The 23,286-nt window shown below is 32.9% G+C and overlaps 1 protein-coding gene across 1 annotated transcript in view; it reads right to left on the bottom strand.

Moving 5' to 3' along the window:
- Positions 1-23,286, bottom strand: part of Mnat1 (MNAT1 component of CDK activating kinase) — a 234,022-nt gene that overhangs the window by 48,827 nt on the left and 161,909 nt on the right. The window lies entirely within an intron of this gene.

The raw sequence follows: 23,286 nt of genomic DNA, 5'->3' as shown, positions 1-23,286 counted from the left end.
ACACTGAGAAGGAAGAACAAAAGTGAATAGGAGATGTTCTCATATTCAGAAAGGCTTACAATCCAGAGATGGAAAACAGACTCAAAAAGAAAATGATTATTATTTAGTAATGAAGGCTCTGAAGGAGGATGTCTTCTTAAGAAATACTGTAGAATGTGTTACAAATAACACAGTCAAAATCAAATAACACAGTCAAAATCAACCAAACAACAATAATGAAAAAAAACTCAGCCAAAACTAAACACTGCTTCAATGACCTCTACTTTTTGACCTTGAAAAGTACTTAAGGAAGCCAGTTTTACTTTACCAAAGCATGTTATAATTTTCTGACCTCTAAATGCAAGCATTTTGGGTTTGAAAAGTGAAATAAAAATTTAGACATTTGGCACTAGAAGGGTAGGTGTCTGTTTTAGGCTGAAAGTGGGTAGTTCCTATCAAAATGTTTCATGGTTTGACAATCAGAGACCATATTTATTTCATATTTAATTATAAATTGACAGAAAAGATATGAAATGTTACCTTATGATTTAAATTTCAAGTCAGCCATCATGATGCATGCCTGTTGTCCCAGTTACTTAGGAGGTTAAAGTAGGAGGATCATTTGAGACCAGGAGTTTGAGACAATCCTGAGCAACACAGTAAGATCACATCTCAAACAATCAAAAAGTGCCTAAAAATAGACTTAACACAGTTCTTACATTCACTGTTACTATCCCAGAAAGAGACAAAGCAAAAAATATAATTCAGGAAAAGAAAAGGCAATATTCCTCAGGTGAACAAAAAGTTCAGGATTCAATAATCACATAGCTTTTCTTATATGTACTAAGAATTACTGGGATGAGAGGTAAAACACATGACTTTAAAAGAAGTTCAGGGGGGATTGGATATTCTTTTCAATAAATGATACAGGTTATCTATGTGGAAAACATGTATCCTTATTTCACACCATACACAAAAGTTAAGTCAACATGGTTCAGAGGCACATACGTAAGAGCCAAAACTATAAAACTTTAGGAGGAAAAGAAAGAGGAAATCATGGCCTTTGGTCAGGCATAAGTACCTTGGCGTACTAAAGCACAATCCATAAGAGAAAAAAAAATGAGTAATCTGAACTTAACAAAATTCAATATGTCAATGCTTCAAAAGAGACCATTAAAAAAGAAATGACAAAAAGCACACTCTGAAAAAATTTACAAATTACATTCCTAACAAAGAACTGGTATCTAGAACATATTTTTAAAGAGCTCATAACTTGATGATAAAACAAATGACCCAATTTTAAAATGGGCAAAAGATCTAAACAGACATTTCATCAAAGAAGATATATGAGTAGATACTAAGCACATAAAAAGACACTCAACACCACTAGTCATTGGGGAAAAGCAAATTAAATCCACAGTGAGACGGCAATTTTCACCCACTAAAATGGTTAGAATCAAAATGACAGATAATTAAAAATGTTGCCAAGGATGTAGAAAAAGGAACCTTCGAGCTTGTGGGAATGTAAAATAGTATAGTAAATTAGACCATTTCATAAAAAGTTAAACATAAATGTGCTACATGATCCAGAAATTCATTCCTTAGTATATACACAAGATAAATGAAAGCATACATGCAAATAATGTGAATATTCACTGCAGCTTTATTTATAATGCCTAAATAATGCAAATGATCCAAAAGTCTATGAACTAATAGTTGAATAAGCAAATAAATACAGCATATTCATATAATAGAATATTATTCATCAATAAAAAGAAATGAAATATAGATATATGCAACAACATTAACCTCAAAGACAGAAAAGGAACCAGATCAAAAACCATATATTTATGATTCTATGTAGAGAAAATGTCTGTAATAGGTAAATCTATACAGACAAAAAAGGAGATAAGTGTTTGCTACATCTGGGGACAAAAAAGGAGGGTTAATTTTGTAACTTAGTATGATGGATCCTTTTGGGGTGATGGAAAGGTTCTAACAGTGAATTGTGGCTATGATCAAAAGAAAATTAAAGCATGGACACCTTATTTAAAAAATAATTGTCTTATTCCTTCTGTGATATCTCTTTTCTCTCTTCTGTCTTCTCTCTCTCTCTCTCTCTCTCTCTCTGTCATGGTACTTTATATTTGCTATTTCATGGTATGCTCTCTTGAGCAGGAAGATTACAGACTGAGTGAGTACAGAACCTCTCAGGCACATAGGGCACACACAACTGACTCAGATCTTACTTGTGTCCATAACCCTCTGGAAATGGAGGCAGTAACAGTAACTCAGCAGAACAGGGAGTAGGTAGCCAACAACTTGTTGCAAGAAAGTTAAGGTTGTATGGTTCTCAGACCCCAGAGAATGTTCCATTGTCCATTGGATTTTACTTACAAAAAACAAATTTAAACATAAAATTATTAAGAATTTAAGATGACAACCACAGAACATTAAACTGCAAGTGCAGGATCCCCTTCTTAATTCAGGATTACCTCTGAGCATGGGGCCCTGTATGACTGCATTGATCACATAAACATGAACTGCTCTAATAAATTAGTGGAATCTAAGGTGGGGATCAAGGGAAACCCAAATTTATCTACTACTTGAACTGGCATTTGAAGTGGGCTACACTCTTGAGGGACTACGTCTCCAACCTGTGAGCTCTGATGCTATTTTCAGGTAGTGTCAGAACTGGATCAAATAAGAGGACATTCAGTTGATATTCACTGGAGAATTGCTTTGGTTGATACATCTAGTATCAGAAGCATTGTTCTGAGTGGGGTTTGAAAGCACTTTCATTTTTTTCCTCTTTAATAACTCTTTGTGGGAAGAATCAGAGTGATATTTGAGGTAATTTTATTTTATAGCTGGAGAAAACCTTTTAACTGCTAGGAATTTCTAACTAGAATGCAGAGCCAAATGAACATCACTGTGATGAAAGTTCACAATTAAGACTGAATCTCTATTGAAAGTTCCTTCTTACACTGAGCAATTCCAAGTGCTAAGTTGCTTCTGACCGAGTCTACTCTATGAACACGAGTCCTATAACTACTTGGTGTTTCTGTGATAATATAATGTAATTGTTCATGAAAGATGTTAGATTCTGCCAAAATGCACAGCAAAAAACTATTAGGTTAAATAGGAGACAGTCCATGAAAACTCTACAATATCAATCTCAAAAACACAAAAGAAGTCAGATACAAAGGACCACATTACCACAGCACTAATAAAAACATCAACAACCCCCCACAAAATACTAATGCAGTTCATTTTAAAAGGTAAATTCCAAAGAGAGAATATAATAAATATAGGATTTATAAGAAAGGAAGGGAAAAGTGAATGCAACTTGATGGAAGGAGTTCCAAGAAAAGGATAAGGCTGCCAAGTTATACAAAGAAGCAAATGTACAAAATTTGGGGAGAACTCCAAAAGCAGCACTTTTAAGATATGGTACATGGGCAGAGGAGGCAAAAAGAAGAATGAAATGTGATGCTTTAAGCAACCTAATGAGACCCCGTCTCAAAATAAAAAAAATAAAAAGAACTGGGGATGTGGCTCAGTGGTTAAGCACCCTTGAATTCAACTGCTGGTGAAGAAGAAGGGAGATGGGAAGAGAGAGGAGGGGGTGGGGGTAGGTGGTAGGAGGTAGCAGGGAGGAGAAGGAAGAAAAGGAGGAGGAGGAGAATATAGTATAACTAGACATCCCATATAGTATTCTCTTTTATACTGCGGTTTATTGCATTCAGTTGTTAATGTATCTGCATATTTGAGTTCAGCTGCTATTTCTTGGTAATGTAACACATTTACCTACAGAGGAAAATCATATGCAAACCAAAATGACTTCCACATTATACATATATAATCATTCCACTATTTACCATTCATGTACAAGCTAATTTGTGTTACAGCTCCGTCTTCTAGAAATGGGAAATGTAACAGGAGAGATTAAATTTTATCTACTGCCTCTTTCCATTACATTCCAAATGTTGATTTTTTAACATCCCCATTTCCTGCCCTGGTTTACCCAATATTATGGATTGAATGTGAGGTGTTCCCCAAAGTTCCTATGATAATGCAGGAATATTCTGAGGTGAAATGATTACATTATTCAAATTCTGACGTAATCAGTTCAACCTAGTCAAAACGGACTAATGGGGTAGTAACTGTAGGCAGGTGAGGCATGGCCACAGATGGGTCACTGGGGTACTCAGTTGGAAGGGTTCATCTATCCTGTGGCTACTTCTCTCTCTGCTTCTCAACCACCATGAGATAAGCAGCTTCCCTCTGCCAGTCCTTTCAACCATAATTTTCTGCCTCACCTTGGGCCCAGAACAATGGAGTTGGTTCGCTATGGAGTGAACCTCTAACATCATGAGCCTAAGAGGGGGAGACCCTTCCTCTAAGTGATTTTGGTCAAGTATTTTGGTCACAGCAATGAAAAACTGACTAATACACCCAATATCTCCATAACTGAACATCTTTCAATGACCACATTCACTGATCTCTCATTCAGATTATTTTTCTCCGTATGGGCTTAGTATATTATTTGAAGAGTCAGGAAGGAGATTCCTTGGTTGGTTTTACAATACAGCAGAAATGTTTAATATATATTCATTTTACTTAATTTTAAAAATGGATGAATATTTCATTTCTTTCTCAAATTTAAAAACAATGCCTCAATTTAGCTTTTTCTCACCAAAGCTATAAATATAAAACAAATGCTCTCTTACCTAATCTACACCATAGTTTTGCTACTTTCAAAGCATGGAATACATTTTTTAAAAACCAGGCACAAAATATGAATAGGTCTTTAATATGGCACAAGTTTAGTAATATAAATTTTGGGGCAAATTGTAAACTCAGTGTATGTGACATACCAATAAAGTATACCGCCAATATCTCAAAAACAAATAAACAAAAAAGGCAATCATTACACCCTAAAGGTTTCATTATAATTATAAAGATTGAAATAAGTGTTTTTAATTTATATAGTCTATAGCCAAACAAGTTTACATCATTAATAAAAGAAAACTAATTGAGCCAGTGAGAAGTGAAACAATTGTTTCCTCAAAACAAACTTTTTGGTTCCACTTTTTAGATTTCTTCTGTTGAAGTGGCAGTCATTATATTCATTGGAGTGCCAGATGTTAAAGTTAGTGAGACATCAAATAGACTTATGAATACATCCTTCAATCCAGGGACTTTTGCTGATGAAATAATTGGAAGGTAATAATCACACAAAATTAGCAAGTCTATTTATAAAAGCAGCAAATAGAAAATGGACTATATGCCTAATAGAAAACTGGTTAATAAAGTACAACATGGACTGTTTCAATGTTACAAGGGGTAAACAAAAATAGTCAAGTTAAGATAATAATACTAAGTTAAGAGAGGTAACAAAATGATAATACAACGTGTTTTTTAAAATGGACACTATATTTGAACATAGGAAAACGTCTAGAAGGTTATTTTTCAAGAATATACCAGTGGTTCTTAAAGTATTGCCCTAACTGACAGCATCAGCATCATTTAGAAACTTGTGAGAAATTAAAATTCTGGGGCCCGAATCTATCTCTACTGGAACAGGAAACCTGAGGGTGGAGCCCAGCAATCTGCATTTCAGTAAATCCTCCATGTGATTCTGACATACATTAATGTTTGAACACCACTACTCTAGATCTTTTCTTGGATCCCTCTGAGACTCTAACAAAAACTATGAACTTTCTTCCAGAAAAGTGTACATTTGGACAAGTGCTCAGTTTCATGCACAAAAATAGGGCAGAAGGTATCTGCAGTTAAGTACTATTCTCAAGAGGAATCTATCGAGTCCAAGACTCTTTGCCTACAACAAATAAACATACTGCATATGTATAAATTGCCAAAATAAAATTTGGGGGGGGGAAATAAATGAGCAAACTGAACCAAACCCTCAAGTCTGGCATACCAGTATTTCTTCCAGTTTGTCTTCACTTGCTAATATTCCAAAACTGACACAAAACCTCCTGCGTTTAACTTTACAAATTTCTGAATTTCACCGAGTTTATATGCTGAACTTGTGACCTTTGTAATGAAGAACTCTCACATGATCACTACTCCATCTCACTATTGATCTGTATTTCCTGCCCTTAAGAGATGCTTTTTAGAGGTTTTTTTAAAACTCACTATTTTAGAAACAACATGGCAAAGAACTCACATGTCTTAAATTGTGCACTTTGAGCAGATCTCTAATTTCCCTAACCAAGATCAAACCACATAGACCTCAAGTTTTTAATTTTCTTTTTAAAAATTCAGAATTAAATGATTTAATTAGAACACCAATAATCATCTTCTGATTTTATTTCTCCAAATCAAGTTTCTGTGGTAACTTATGCCCTATAATAATTAATTTTAACCATATAAAAATATTCACGCTATTCTAAGAAAAATATTCTAACTTTTTTCAAAAACACTATATGCACACCTGCTATTCTCCTATCAATTTAAGCAGGAAACCATTTCTCCTCTACATCATGAGCAACAGCAAAGTACTTATTAAAACATTAATCACAGTCCATTATATTCTGACTCACTGCCAAAAGTTCCCATTACATCACTGAAAATATCTATTAACCAAAACCTGCTTCTGACAAGTTACAGGAGTGTAGTGTTTAGAATTTTGTAATGTAAAAGTCAGTTTTAAAAGAACAGTTATACAATTGATTTTGCAGTGGCAGCAAAAATAATTAATTTTTTTCCGACATTTATTACCGAAGTTTGATTTAACTGGTGTTTCTACTGTAAAATTATTCAAAAATTATTTCAAACTTCACCTAGTGTTATTAGACACATTTACTATGAAAGGATTAAATACCAATGACTAAAATGTGAAATTAAAGAATTTTAAAATGTGCTGAATATACAACTATATATAAAACTATATTGACTTATATAAATATGGGCCTTGTTTAGAGCCATGTCTCACAGGAAATTGTTGCAAATGAAAACCATCCCTGCTTTCCATTCCCACTCTTCAGGATTTATGTTTTTACATTTAAAACCAGTTATACAGAGAAACAAAAAAACATGGCAACATTACCTTCGAGTCAAAATAATGACTGCTTTGGGAATTCTGAGCATGTTTAAATAATTTAATATTATTGGAAGCAAAGCTTAAATATATTTTGATTTTGTATCAACAGGACCAACTATCTAGTTTCCATTTCTTACCATATTATTTGTTTGGGGAGTGGTGACACTGGCTTCCTAACTTAAGACAGTACCACTCCAAACCAGGAGGAAGGGGGATGGCATTTCATTAATAAAGTACTAAAATAAAAACCATAGGGTTTATGGGTAATTATTTCCTAAGAACAGAGAATATTTATGATTTTATATATTGGAAAAAAAACAATAAATAGTAGACAAATAGGTACTTTTCTTCTATTTCCTTATGTTTCAAAGTTTTTTGATAATGAATGTATATTACCTTCAATGAGGAAAACCCAATGAACTTATTTATTCTAACAAATGTTCTTAAGAGAGCTACATGTGACTCCATGGTGATTGAGAAAGACTATTAGGGAAAAATTTTACTTGTCCTAAGTATTATATCATATTGTTTCTTTCAAATTTAAATGTTCATAATCTTTATTTCTGAAAATAGGAGTGAACAGTTTTCAGTAGCTCATATAAAAATCTAATATTTCTTATGTTTTTATTATTTTAATGTACTTTTGTTTAATTTAGTTGGAAAGCTCATGGTGGAAGGAGTTAAAGAAATTAAAAGCATGAATTGTATCTCAATAAGGAACAGAAAAAGAAAACAGACTTAGGTTATAATCATAGAAGGTGATAGCTATAAATTAATAAGGTACTTTAACCCAAAAGCTAACATGTTTTACACATTTGGAAAGGTTAAAAGCATCACCAAGCTACACATGTTTAATAATAATTTCCTAGCAACTCAATCAACAGGTTATTTTTCTTTTCTTTTTCAAAATAGAAATACAATTTCTACATACCTAATGAAAATAAAGTTATCTCTATGTGAAAGTAGTTCTTAAGAGAATATGAATCTTTCAGGGCACTACTCAAAATAGTTACCTGAATCCTAGTATGTGAAACTGACTTCTTGACTAGTTTAAGTGAAAAATATAAAATCAGTGATTATACACTTAATATCTTCAATTCACAGACTAAAAGACATAGTTAAAGACCCATGTTCTGTGACAGCAATTATGTTTTTTTCTCTTTATTAACTAATATATCATTCATGCTTTTAATTTCTCTGAGGAAAAAAATACAGCTACAGATTCTACAGATATTAAAACAAAAATAAGATAATATTATGAATAAAATTATGACAATATATGTGAAATTTAAATAAATGAAAAAATTCCTTGAAAGACAGTCAAAGCATGCGCAAGAAAAAATGGATAACCTAAATAAACTAAGAACAAGGTTTCAACATCCATTCTCATATGTCAATCCAACAGTGTACTAGAAATTCTGAGGAGAAAAATAAAGAAAGAAAACAGAACCCAAAGCATCCAAATTGGAAATTAAAAGGTCAAAACTCTTTATTTGAAGCTGGCATAACTGTCTAGACAAAAAAATTCATGTCCTCCAAAGAAAATTACTAGAATTAATAAGTGAGGTTTAGCAAGGTGGCAGACTTTATGAAAAATAAAAAAAATTATATTTCTCCATAAATGACCAATCACAAGTTAAATTTTTTTAAAAATGATAACATTTACAGTAACATTTAAAAATACAAAATACTCAGGGACAAGTCTGACAAAATATGTAGTCCTATGGACTAAAAACTATGAAACATTGTTGAGAGAAATTAAAGACCTAAATAAGTGAATAAATATACCTTATTCATAAGTCAGACTATTACATTTTTAAGATGCCAATTCATATTTATTTATAAATTAAATATAATCTCAATCAAAATCTCATCAAGTCTTAAGTGTGAAGAAATTCCAGTAGCAATAAGCACACCTGGAGGCCAGATATTAGTTTCTAATACCATTCTCCAACAACCACCAAAAAAAAAAAAAAAAAAAAAAGGCACTTAAAGAAATGACTGATTCTAGGACTGGACCAGGAAATAATATAAGATGAGCATGAAGCTACTTACTGTGTCACAAAGTAAGGAAGTGATTAAAAAATTAAAATGTGTGTGATTAATAAGTACAATGATAAGAGACCATAAAATGTGCAGCAGAGCCAAGTAAAACAACTTCAATGGTCAAAACTGGATTATAACCCAAAGTATAAAATAGACATCCACCAGTCTTTAGTGACAGAAAAATGAGCAAACGAATAAACAAACAAATAAGTGAGGGAGAGGAAACAAACCACCCATGGAGAACTTCAAAGGATGTAGTATATACATACCACACCCAAGGAAGTAGTACCTAACTCCCCACTCCTGAAGTGGGCTATGCATAGAGACTTCCTTCCACAGAGTACAATACAGAAAGAAGTCTAACAATGGGGAAGAAAGAGTAACTTTATAGTACAGAAAACTGACTTACATACCTTAGCCAGGTAATCAAGGTTAATATCAACCGTGAGAAAACATGTTGAAATTATGTTTCCTTGATGTGATGTGTGGTATACCTTATACGAATGCACAACTACACTATCATAAGGGGAAAAAAATCAGACAAATATCAATAGAAGGTCATTCCATAAAACACCTAACCAGTAATACTCAAAATTCAAGATCACTGAACACAAGTCTGAGAAACTGTCACAGGCAAGAGGAGCCTAAGAGACACTAAATGTAATGTGGTACCTTTGATGAAACCCTGGAACAGACAAAGAACATTAAGTAAAAACTAAGACAATCTAAATGAAGTTGGGGTTTTCGCTGATAAAAATGTATCAATATTGGTTCATTAATTACAAAAATATACCTTACTAATGTTAGGTATTAAGATGGGAAAAGATGTGGGATATATGTACACTCTCCATATTAGCAACTGCTGTGTAAATCCAAGGTTGTTCCAAAACAACAGGTTTATTTTAAAACAAAATCCTTTTGCAAAAATGTGTAAGTTGATCCTAAGGTTTACATGGAAATGCAAAGAACTCATAATATCCAAGAAACTTTTAAAAAGAAGAAAAAGAAAAGAAACAACTGGAGGGCTGATATTCAGGTTTACTATAAAGCTATAGTAATCAATAATAATAGCACTGGTACCATGACCAACAAACAAGACAATGTAATAGTTTTGGTACCATAATCAACAAATCAATGCAAAAAAAATTATAAAGACATAGATCTACTCATATATGGTCAAATAATTTTTGATAAAGGCAAAAATGAAATTCAGCAGAGAAAAGAAAACTCAGTTTCAAATGCAATTTTTAAAAAAATCAAACCAAACCTCTCACCATATACAAAAATGAGCTACAAAAGGGTCACAGACCTAAATGATGTTAAGTCCAACCCCAAAATTAAACTTTTCTAAAAGAAAACACAGGAGAAATTATTGTAACACTGGGTTAGGCAAAATTTTCATAGCTATAACACCTAAAGCATGATTCATAAAAGAAAAAAATAGATAAATTAGACTTCATCAAAATTAAAACTTCTGCTCTTCTTTTCTTCACTGTTAGGAAATTGAAAAGACAAATCACAGAGAATGTATCTGCAAATCAAGTATCTTATAAACAACTTGAATCCAGAATACAGAAAAAACTTTAAAAACTCAATAAGAAAATAAACCACCCAGAAAGGAAACAGGCAAAAGATTCAGGCAAACATGTTACCAGAGAAGAGATATGACTGGCAAATAAGCATATGAACAGAACAGATTTTCAGCATCATCAACCATCTAGGAAAATGGGACATTAAAACAATATATATTACTACACATCTATTAGAACGTTTATAATTAAAAAGACTGACCATGCCAAGTACTGGAAAGGATCTGGGTTAACTATAATTCTCATACATAATGGAGGGGACTTCAATTAAAATAATCTCTTTAGAACACATGTTACTTTTCTTAAAATCTTAAAACATATACCTACATATGATATAGTAATTCTATTCCTAGGTATTTACTACAAAACAAACAAAGCATATTTTGTATACCCAAAGAGTTATATACTAATGCTGAATTCAACATTCTTGTAATAAACCAAACCTGGGCAGGTGGGAGGTACAAATCTCCACCAACAGGTGACTGGATAAACTGTGATACATACAAAAGAAAATTACTCTGCAATAAAAAGGAATAAACCATACTACACACTACAGCATGTATGAATCTCAAAGTAATTACTCTGAGTAAAAGCAGACAGATTTTCAAAAAACACACCTTACTGTAAAACAAGGTTGAAAAAGGCACACTATTCTATACAAAAAACATAGGCATGGTTTCTTGGTGGTGAACTACGAGGAAGGAAAAATTACAAAGTGACACCAGAAAACTGAAGGGTGATGCACATGATTTTTATTTCAATTATGATGATGGCTTTATAAATGTACACATATGCAAAAGCTCATCAAATCCTGTATTTTAAATACATGCATTTAAAGACACATGTTTCTTTATGTCAATTATCCCAAAGTAAAGCTGTTTCAAAACAGAATGAAACTCATTGTATTTGAAGATACCATACAGGTCTATTGGACCTTTTTATTAATATAAGAAACATTATGGAGTCTTAATGATCTTATTTTAACTGTACCTTGAAACATGTTAATGTTTTATCATCCTAGGAATTATTTCAAGTATTCCCCACAGTGCTAAAAAATTTTCAAAGAGAAATAATCAAAAAGAATGATGGAGGGGCTGGGGAGATAGCTCAGTTGGTAGAGTGCTTGCCTTGCAAGTACAAGGCCCTGGGTTCAAACCCCAGCACTGCAAAAAAAAAAAAAAAAAAAAAAAAAAGAATGATGGAGCCCTGCACAATGGCACATGCCTATAATCTCTGCTATTTGGAAGGGTAAGGCAAGAGAATCACAAATTCAAGGCCAGCCTAGCAACATAGCAAGATCCTGTCTCAAAGTTAAAAATTAAAAGGGCTAGGGATATAGCTCAGTGATTAAAAATGCCTCTGGGTTCAATCCACAGCATTAACAAAGAAAAAAAAAAACAGAGAAAAAGGAGGAGATGGATGGAGAATAATGATAAAATCATTTAAAGAGTGACACAACAGTTAAACAAATCATAACTATGAATCAAATCTCTGTGTTCTTACTAAATTATTACCCAAACTATTGCATCATCTTTCAAAAGAATATAAAAGAAATTTGAGCACACTATCATGGAATTCTTGCTTAAGCTTTCAAAAAACACTTAAAATTCAGATATTTTTGTTGTTGGTTATTTTCAGACCATAATGGCAAAAAAAAAAAAAAAATTGAAGGAAAACATTTCACTATTATTAGATAAACCATGCAAAGAGAGAATACTCCTCTAGATTCTAATTATAATGATAAATATAATCACATACTTAAAATCTTAGGTGGTATCTCAGATGAAAAGTCAATGGGTTGTTCTTGGATAAGCAGAATTAAAATTGTCAAAATGACTATACTACCAAAAACACTATACAGATTTAATGGAATTCCTGTTAAAATTCCAATGATATTCTTCATAAAAACAGAAAAAGCGGTCACGAAATTAATCTGGAAAAACAAAAGGTCCACAAGAGCCAAAGCAATGTTCTGTTAGAAAAGTGAAGCAGGAGACATCACAATACCAGATCTTAAATTATATTGCATGGTATCGGCACCAAAACAGACACAACAACCAATGGTACAGAATAGAAGACACAGAAACAAACCCACATAAATACTGTTATCTCATACCAGACAAAGGTGCCATAAACACACATTGGAGAAAAGATAGCCTCTTCAACAAATGGTGCTAGGAAAATTGGAATGTAACAAAATGAAATTAAACCCCTACCTCTCACCCCTGCACAAAACTCAACTCTAAGTAAATCCAGCACTTAGAGACATTAAACAAGAGACCCTGCACCTACTAGACGAAAAAGTAGGCCCAACTCTCCATCATGTCAGCTTGGGAACAGACTTCCTAAACAAGACTCCTAAAGCACAAGAAGTAAACTCAAGAATCAATAAATGGGATGTTATCAAACTAAAAACCTTCCTTACAGCAAAGGAAACCCTTAAGGAATAAAGAGAACCTACAGAATGGGAGAAAAATTTTTGCCACCTGTACCTCAGATAGAGCATTAATCTCCGAGATATATAAAGAACTCAAAAAAACAAAACACACACACACAAAAACAAATAACACAATCAACAAATGGGCAAAGGAACTGAACAGGCAGTTCACAGAAGAAGAAATACAATTGGTCAACAAATATATGAAAAAATGTTCAACTAGCAATTAGAGAAAGTCAAATTAAAACTACACTGAGATTCCATCTCCAGTCAGAATGGCAATTATCAAGAATACAAGTAACAATAAGTGTTGGCGAGGATGTGGGGAAAAAGGTACACTCATACATTGCTGGTGAGACTGAAAATTGGTACAACCACTCTGGAAAGCAGAATGGGTGGGGAGGGATTCCTCAGAAAACTTGGAATAGAATCATGATTTGACCCACTTTTCCCACTCCTGGCATATACCCAAAGGACTGAAAATTAGCATATTATAATGATGGGGCCACATTAATGTTTATAGCAGCTCAGCTATGAAACCAACCTAGGTGCCCTTCAACAGTAGAATGGATAAAGAAAATGTGGTGTATATATATATATATATATATATATATATATATATATAATGAAATATTTATTATTCAGCCATAAAAAAGAATGAAATTATGACATTTGCTGGTAAATGGATAAAACTGAGACTATGATACTAAGTTAAATAAGCCAATCCCAAAAAACCAAAGGCTGAATGTTTTCCCTGATAAGTGGAGAATAATATATAATGAGGGTGGCGGGAGGGAGTAAGAGAAGAATGGAGGAACTCTAGATTATGTAGAAGGAAATGAGAGGGAGGGGGGGTATGAAAAATGGGAAAATGAGACAGACATCATTACCCTATGTACATGTATGAGTACACGAATGGTATGAATCTACATGGTGTACAACCATAGAAACGAAATGATGTACCCCATTTGTGTACAATGAATCAAAATGCCGTCTGTAAAAAAATTAAAAGATAGATAAATTAAAAAAAAAAAACAAAGGTTGAATGTTCTCTCTGATATGTGGACACTAACACCAATGCAGGCGGGGTGTGGGGAATAGAAATTCACTGGATTAGACAAAGGGGAATGAAGGGAAGGGAATGAAGTTATATGTATAATATGTCAAAATACACTCTAATGTCACACATGTCTAAAAAGAAAAAATAAAAAAAAAATTTAAAAAGAAAGGTCAATAAGTTACCCTTTTTTTTTTTTTTTTGGTAGTATCAAAACTAGGCTAGTGTTGTACCACTGACCTAAATCCCTGACCTTTTTAATTCTATTTTGAGACCAGATGTTGCCAAACTGCCTAGGCAGGCCTCAAACATGCAATCCTCCTACCTCAGCAACTCACGTATCTTGGATTACAGGCTTGTACCACCACTCTTGGCTACCAAGACATTAAGTATACAATGTAATCATATTTAGTAAATTTCAAGTATTGTGCAACCATCATAACACCCCAATTTCAGAACATTTCCCTCACCCCAAAGCAGATCCCTCGTGCCCATCTGCAATCAATGAAATGTGTTATTTTTAAATACAAAGGAAGCAATAGTGTGTGCTCTATAGTCTATAGTTTGCATAGTCTAGGATCTACACATTATTAAACAGGATCAATTTTAAATCACAATAATCTGGGATAAGAACAATGATCATTTTGCTAAGAGAATGTGTCAACATTCTTTCATCTTTTATGATGTTTGTGAACCACAATTTATTTGATACTGTTTTGAAGTAAACAAATGCTATAGCCCAATGTGTATGTATGGATGTCTAGAAAAAAGATGATGTAAAATGAAATGAACAATTAATGGACTGATTCTTCTAATGTTCATAAGCTTAAAAATGAAACTCGTTTACAATTATGAAACAGAACAGATAGTAGTTCTCCCTTTATCCAAATTAAAAGTTTTCAAAAGCATTAAATTTTGATCATTAAAACACAAAAATAGAAATAACAATAAGCTTGGGGTTATTATTGATGTATTTGAAATCCTGAATCCATACTGCAACATGATGATATAGAAGTGCAAGCAGAACCAGAAGTAACAAAAAGTTTAATATTATTAGAGAGATATTTGGGGACTCAACATATACGGGATACATATATATGTTCAAGTTCTAAGAAGTACCCTCCTGTTGCGGGGTTCGTCACTAGGACACAAGAGCTTCTAAATGCACTTGCAACAGAGAAGATACCTGCCTCTCACTAACAAATCCAAGTCATTGAATCTTTCTTCCTCTCCCTCTCAGGGATGTAACGGTGGGAACACGCGGATGAAATAAATGGTAAGAGTTTTATTGCTTCTGCCTCCTTTAATTTAAATTTTTTCTAAGTTAAGTTTGAGGTAAAACTCATGACAAGATCTCTAAAAGTTGACTGAATTTTCTCTAAATCTAAAGACGATCACTCCTTGCTGGATATTTTTAAATATTTAGAAAGCAGAAACCCTGATGCTAAACTCACAAATTAGCAAAGTAGCTATCTTGCAAGACTTTATCACAAGGAAAATGTAAGAAATAGGAGACACTAAGTGGTTAATAAAAGTAGCACAGAAGTGCCACCTATACTGTATAAAGAGGTTGAACCAAGTCAAAGGGGACAAATGGTGAGATTAAAACAAAATAATTGAGCCCAAGATAAGTTAAGATTTTAGGGTTTGATGAAGTAGGGAAGATGTTGATTAAAGCCAAAGGAAAAATGTAAAGACAAAAAAAAAACCCAAGGAAATCATTATGCAAACTCTAAGGAAACATAATCATTGTATATGGCCCAAACAAAATAATATTTATATACTCATGAAATAATATCGCTTCAACTTTGAAAATGTGAAATAACTGTACTGAAATATAATAGGGCAAATGATATAATTGTAGAAAAGTATTTTAGAGTTCTTAAATCATCTCTCACATTAGAAGGTCAAAAGACAGGTGTAAGAATGGACATCAAGAAACTACAGTATTGTGTTATTTAGAAACTAAAGGGTAAAGAGTAGGAGGACAAAATGCTAAGATTTAGAAGTTGAAGGGAGGGTATTTAAGAAATTATGTTACGGCGTGTAGAATCAGGAATGGCGACAGGCCTTTAAAAAGTACCTGAAATAGCATCTTGCTCTCAAATAAATATCAAAGCTACACAAAACCAATTGGCATCTTGTTCCACCCTGAAATATTTCAGAGTGAAAAGTAAACTCTGGTTGGTCAACTGGTCCACATTTTGTCATCTTATAGGTAATTCTCCTTCAAAAGCATTATTCTCTTCAAAAATTCTTCATAGATTAAAAAAAAAAAAATAGCCACTCTGCCCTCCCAAAGCATAGGCATTTGTCTTCCAGTTTTAATGACCACTGTTCTTTTACCCTTCTATATAGGACATCATTCCTGACCATTACTTATGTTTGTGTTCTTTTTTACAAATCTAAATCTCCACATCCTTAAAATATGTGACCGAATATGACAGGAAATTAATTTTAATGAATGAATTAACAAGATGTTTTAGCCAACACAGGAACTACCTATAACACAAGAATCCCATTCTCAGAACAAACTCTATCTGGCAGTTACATATCTAGCACACTGGTTAGCCAGTGCACCTTTTTATTATCACATCTCTATACAACAAAATTATTCTCCATAATAATCATGAAATTAGAAAATAACAACAATGCAGAAAAGATGGCAAGATTTTTCTTTTGTTTGACTTTATACATTGTACAGTGCCAGTAAAAAAAAATTAATGTAAAATAAAAATTACATCACAAAAGAAAAAGGAATATGTCACAACAAATCTGATCATTGTGTGCAACAATTTAAAACAATTTAAAAATGTGGAAAAAATAAATTAAAAATTCTAATTTCAAAAAAGTGCCCATGTCTGCTTACACCCCCAAAAAGAAGAGGTATGATATTAAAATACATACTAATTATATTAATTTTTAATAGGGCAACATTTATAAGCACATAGTAGACTGCCACACCGTAATTTCTATTTTGAGTTTTGACTTCTGAAAATCTTTCAGAAAGTTCATTTTAAATGATCTTTGGGGGGCTGGGGTTGTAGTTCAGTGGTAGAGTGCTTGCCCAGTCTGTGTGAGGCACTGGGTTCAATTCTCAGCACCACATATAAATAAATGAATAAAATAAAAGTCCATCAACAACTAAAAAAATTGTTTTAAATGATCGTTTTTCATGTTCATGTTCAATAGGTCATACAGTTAGATTTGTCAGTTTATCTTTGCTCATAGTTGATTTAAGAATACTTGTTATTAATTTTACTTTCAAAGGTTACTTTCATGAAGCAACAATATCCAAATTGCTAGGAAGTATCTTCCACATTCTGGAAGAGCGTAATGAAATTTTTATCTCACAATGAATTCCACAAACTACAATATGATTCATGACTTTGTTTCTATATTGATTCTAGCAACTTTCAAATGTTTCCACGGTTAAAAAACTTAAAACACAAATTAAAGCTCCAAGAACTTAAGTTCTGCTTCTTCATCTTTATAATCACTGGTATGACGCTGTTTTGAGATCTATTGTTTAAACTCAGAGATAAGAAGTAGCACAAGAGAATTATAAATAGAAATTTTGCCAGAAAGGAACTAGAAGAATTCCAAAACTTTACAAACTTACTCTTGAGTGAGGCTAAATGTACCTGTGTTTGCAGGATAGGGCATGGGAAGAAGAGCTTGGGGCTGACTGTAAAACTGGGAAGTCTCTGAATTAACCTCTGTATTTAATATAATATTATTTTTTAAAAAACAAGAAGTAAAGATGTGTTAATTGAAAGGTTATTAAATAAAAAACCACAGAATTGTTTAGAACTTGAACCAACAAAAAAAAAATTTAGGAAGGAAAATTTGAAAACTAACATTGTTTAGAACTGCCAGTACATGGTGATTTTAAAAACTTTTAATCAGTTTTATTATTTTTCAAATTCTCTACAGACACTACAACCCATTCTTGCCTACACAGCAAATGGCAGCATGTTGGTTCAACTAGTTACTCAGAACCAAAACCAAAAACCTTATAAGTCACCCTTTCTTTTTCATATTCCCATAATACCAAAAATTCTTTTGTCTCTTCTATCAAAATTATATCTATAATATGAACACTTTCTTGTCAACTATACTGCTACCATACTAGGACAAGCCACTACCACCATAATCAGGTTTTCACCATTTTCCCCTAACACCACCCCCACCAACTCTCCTATAATAGACCTTTCTAGAAACCAAGTCATATCATGGCATGCCTCTATTCAAAATTCTCCTATGACTCCCCATCTATTTCAAAATAAAAGCCCAAAGGTTGGCCAAGGTCTAAAAAGCCCTATAGCATGTAACTAGGCCCAGTCTGGCCCCTTACATAATAACTTGCTAACTGTCTGACCTCCTTTCTTACTATTCCCATATTCATTTCTCCTCCAGATACATTCTACTATTTCTACCTCTGCATCTCAGAGAGGGAGAAGAGAAAAGATTCAAAAATTTGGGCTTGCTAGAGAGAGACAGGAATCTTTCCAGTTGCAGGACACATTCACTTCTGGAGTCAACTGCACTCATATATATTCTTCCCTCAGGGACTTTGCATTTACAGTTCCTTGTGACTCTCCCTAGGAAATAACGTGATTCACTTTATGTCTTTGCTAAAACACCATCTTATAAAAGACTTTTTTTATTACCTACCTATCTAAAAAATGGCATCCTCCTCTAATCACTATTTATCCCTTTATCCTGCTCTATTTATCTCTAAAGAACTAATTATCACCTGCGATGATTAATTTTATATGTCAGTTTGGGCAAAGGATGCTTAGCTGATAAAACATTTCTGTGTGTGTCTGTGAGAGTGTTTTCAGAAGCGATAAGCCATTTGAATCAGCAGACTAAGAAGACTGACTCACACCAATGTGATTAGGCAGCACCCAATCCAGTTGAGGCTGGAATAGAACAAAAAGATGAAGAAGAGCAAATTCACTCTCTCTTCTGAAGCTAGTATATTTATTTTCTACCTTCAGACATCAAAACTTTAGGTTCTTAGTTCTTCAGACTCAGGGACCTACAACCCCCTAAACTATCTCCACTCCACCCCTCCAGTTCATTCTCAGGCCTTCTGCCTCACGCTGAGACTCATGTCTTTGGCTTCCATGAGACGGTCAAGCCTTTGGGCTCAGAATGAATTATACCACAGGCTCTCTTTAGCCTGTGTTCAGTTTGTAGACAAAAGCATATCATGGAACTGTATAAGTCCTCCATAATCACGAGAGTCAGTTTTCAAAATAAATCCCCTCTAACATATCTCTATGTATTCTATCGATTCTGTTTCACTGGGAAATTTTAATAATACCAACTCAATTCAATAATTGGGGGTGGCAGCATTTATTGGGAATTGAACCCAGGGTGCTTTGTCACTAAGTTTATATTCCAAGTAATTTTTTTAAAATTTTGAGACAGGGTCTCCTAAGTTGCTGAGGCTGGCCTACAACTTGCAATCCTCCTGACTCAGCCTCCCAATTCACTGGAATTCCAGGAATCTGCCATCACACCTGGTTCAATAATTATTTTTATTGTTGGTTTTACACCAAAATAACATAAGCTTTATAAGAATAAGCATTTTTTTCTGTTTTATTCACTGCTATTTTCTCGACACCCAGAATAGTAATTGGTACTTTATAAATATTTGCTGAGCGATGAGAAAATGAGTAATGGGAATAAAGTAACTGCTGAAGAATTGATTGTCTTCTCAGTTAACTTGAGCTGAATACTATGAGGTTTCATTTCCCAATGGAGACAATTATATATTGAGTCTACAAGGTCTAAAAAAATTTTTATAGTGATTTGGGAGAAATAATCGAATTCCAACAATAAACTGAACATGCTTTTTTGAGATCCTGTAAAAATCTGATTTAAAACTGTATTTCACTGTAATAATTCATTTTATTTAGTACTGCTTTTCTTTCTGAAATTAATTTTGGAATGCATCTCATTATATATATATATATATATATGCATGTACATTTTAAAATCAGTATTATGATTTAATACTCTTAAAGTCCTAACTTAAAAAAAAAAAAAAAACTATTCTGGAATCAACTGCAATAATTACATTTCCTCAGTGACCTTGCAATCTCGTGAGCATTTACTCTAGACTAAACAGCCTCATTCAGCTGCCCTGTGTCTGACTGCTGATGAAAGAAGCTTGTTTGACAACTGCTTCGAGCAGAAACATATTTTTCCCATGATTGCATAAAAAAAGACTGAAAACACACCAGACTACAGCCAGACTAGAACTTTAAGCACAAATGTTCATGTTGATGTGTGAGTTGATTTCTAATTCAAATACCAACAAAAACAGATACTAAAGACATTTTGCTGTCACAGTCAACAAAAAAATGTTAATATAGTAATATTTTCATAATTAAAACCAAGTATGATGTAAATTACAGAATACACACACACACTCACACTGTAGTCTCTTTCTTAAACTTTCTATTTTTCAATATTCTTTGATTTTTCTAATGTCCCTGAGGCCTTCGGTAAAACAAATATGCAAATTTAAGTGGGCAGCATCAAAAATAAAGTAAAATAAACACGTTATCTCTATAGTTAAATAAGCCACATATTATTAGTCAATAGGTAAAGACTTTGATCCAAAAAAAAGTATAATACTACCATATTCTCTCAAAGAAACTTCTGAATATAAGTAAGTTTCCTACCTTAAAAACTGCAATTTATTTCTAGGAATAAGCATAATGATAATGGTAGTAGATAATGGAAAGAGTCTACATAATGATTGTGGTGGTGATTATAAACTCTATGGAGTTGTCAAAACTCATAGAAATATATAATTAAATATTTTAACATATGTAAATTATAAAACATTACCCTATGTACACATATGATTACACAAATGGTGTGAATCTACATTGTGTACAACCATAGAAATGAAAAGTTGTACCCCATTTATGTACAATGAATCAAAATACAGTCTGTAAAAATAAAATAAGTAAAATTAAATTTAAGAAACACAAATTTTCAAGCCTATATTGTTTCAGGGTCAGTTTTCCTGTTTTTTAAAGCATTTAATGTAAGCATGTGTAGATGTGCAAATTGCAGTACAATTAAAAGAAATGTCTGACAATTTCTCCATTATTGCTGTATTTCTACAAGAAGCTTAGGCACAAAAGTTAAAGATTTGCAATATAATGAATTTCTTGCCCAATCAGTTAATAAAAACTATTTTATCTAAACTTTATTCTAATAAACTATAAAAATAAGAGTTTTTCTATATTCCCCATGAAAATGATTAACATGCAAGACCATAATGACAATAATACAGATTTTCTGATTTTTCTTAAAAGAAATAAAACTTTGCACCAAAAATACAAAGAACCCAATCAATAATGGGCTAAGGAACTGGGTAGACACTTCACAGAAGAAGATATACAAGTGATCAACAAATATACGAAAAAGTGTTCAACATCAATAGTAATCAGAGAAATGCAAATCAAAACCACCTTAAGATTTCATCTCACTCCAATTAGAATGGCTATTATCAAGAATACAAGCAATAACAGGTGTTGGTGAGGATGTGGGGAAAAAGGTACACTCACACGTTACTGGTGGAGTTGCAAATTGATGCAACCACTCTGGAAAGCAGTATGGAGATTCCTCAGAAAACTTGGAATGGACCCACAATTTGACCCAGTTATCTCACTCTTCAGTTTATACCCAAAGAACATAAAATCAGCATACTACAGTGATGCAGCCACATCAGTGTTCATAGCAGCTCAATTCACAATAGCTAGATTGTGAACCAACCTAGATGCCCGTCAAGGGATGAACAGATAAAGAAACTGGCATATACACACAGTGGTATATTATTCTGCCATAAAGAAGAGTAAAATTATGGCATTTGCAGGTAAATGGATGGAGCTGGAGAATATCATGGTAAGTGAAATAAGCTAATCCCAAAAAACCAAATGCCAAATGTTTTCTCTGATAAGTGGATGCTGATACATAACAGGGCGGGGGAGTGGTCCTCATGGGTGGTAAGGGAAGAATGGAGGAACTTTGGATTGTGTAGAGGGAAATGAGGGGAGGGAAGAGGGTGGCAGGAAGGAAAGATGGCAGAATGAGACAGACATCATTACCCTATGTACATACACATATGATTACACCAATGGTGTGAATCTACATCATGTACAACCACAGAAACGAAAAGTTGTACTCCATTTGTATACAATGAACCAAAATGTAGTCTGTAAAAATAAAAAGAAAATAAATAAATAAATAAATTATAATGGAATGAACCTGATTAAATATGTTCTAATAAGAAGTAAGATTTTTCTAGGTAGTATAGGTTGTCTTCAATTTTGTTTTGATAGAAATCTGAACAAATTTCCTGAACTAGCTGAGATTCAGTTTTTCCAAAAATGCGACTTTAAGTAAGCACCTATCTAGAAATATAAAGAATATTTGCTCTTGAAAAAACTTTTAAATGATACATTAGGTTGAACAAGTACAAAGACATAACAAAAATGTACTCAATAAAAAATAAATGCAAAAAACTAAAATATTTAATATCTAAATGGTATACATTTCTTCAATGTGATTTTTAAATATTTCTTCTGCATGATAAGGAAAAAACCACTTAAACAGTAAACATGATATTTAATGATGAAATGAAGCATTTTGAGAAAAATCAAAAATAAGAAATTGTAGTTATCAAAATTATGTAGGCCCCACACTCCAACATGTTGGCTTAGGAATCAACTTCATTAACAAAACTCCTAAAGAAAAAGAAGTAAAATCAAAACTCAATAAATGGGATGGTATCAAACTAAAAAGCTTCTTCAAAGCAAAGAAAACAATCAAGAGTGTAAACAGAAAGAACGGGAGAAAATCTTTGCCACCGGCACCTCAGATAAGATGTTAATTTCCAGGATATACAAAGAACTCAAAAAGTCTAACATTAAAATAATAATAATAATAATAACCCAATTGATGCAAAAGAACCAAAATAACACTTTCCAAAAGAAAAAAATATGAACAGTCAACAAACATACAAAATACGTTCAACATCTCTAGCAATTGAGAAATGTCAATTAAAACTACA

This window comes from Sciurus carolinensis, chromosome 2 (assembly GCF_902686445.1).
Source record: "Sciurus carolinensis chromosome 2, mSciCar1.2, whole genome shotgun sequence".
Taxonomy (NCBI): Eukaryota; Metazoa; Chordata; class Mammalia; order Rodentia; family Sciuridae; genus Sciurus; species Sciurus carolinensis.
Note: the sequence above shows the minus strand (reverse complement) of the source record. Positions and strands in the feature narration are given on the sequence as shown.